Here is a 566-nt window from a genome sequence, read left to right on the forward strand (position 1 = left end):
CTACAGATTTTTGGTTCCAGAATTAATTTTTATATAACACCATAAAAAACTTCAGTACTTCTTTTTATTCAATGTTTGTGAAAGTGGAACACATGAGACAATTACCATGAGTGACATTTTGAGGGTTTTTTTTTTGACCTTCTGCATCATCCTTAGAGAAGAGCAAGTAGGCTGTTTATGAAAATATTTTATAATTAATTCATACAGATTTCAAATAATATACATTATAAAACTACATTTTCAGAAAATTTCATATTGTGTTAACATTTGACAAGTAATTAAGTCTCAAAAGCCTAAATTCTATTCAATGAGTGGTCTCTTCTTCAGATACATGCTGCCCCAGTTTTCATGTTTAGCTGATTGGTCCCTCCCTACTGATTCTTCAACATCTATTGTGCTGCCATTATAAAGATGCTTTTCTCATATTAACAAAGTAATAAAATTATTTAACCTATACAGAAAGAGGGAGATGGCAGAAAAAAAACAAAACAAAACAATGCTGCTCTGAAAAAACAATTTCACTGAGAAAACAATTTCAGTCTTTACCAGTAGACTCTGTGGAGACC

Source organism: Psammomys obesus, unplaced genomic scaffold (genome assembly GCF_907164565.1).
Source record: "Psammomys obesus unplaced genomic scaffold, mPsaObe1.curated_primary_1811, whole genome shotgun sequence".
Taxonomy (NCBI): domain Eukaryota; kingdom Metazoa; phylum Chordata; class Mammalia; order Rodentia; family Muridae; genus Psammomys; species Psammomys obesus.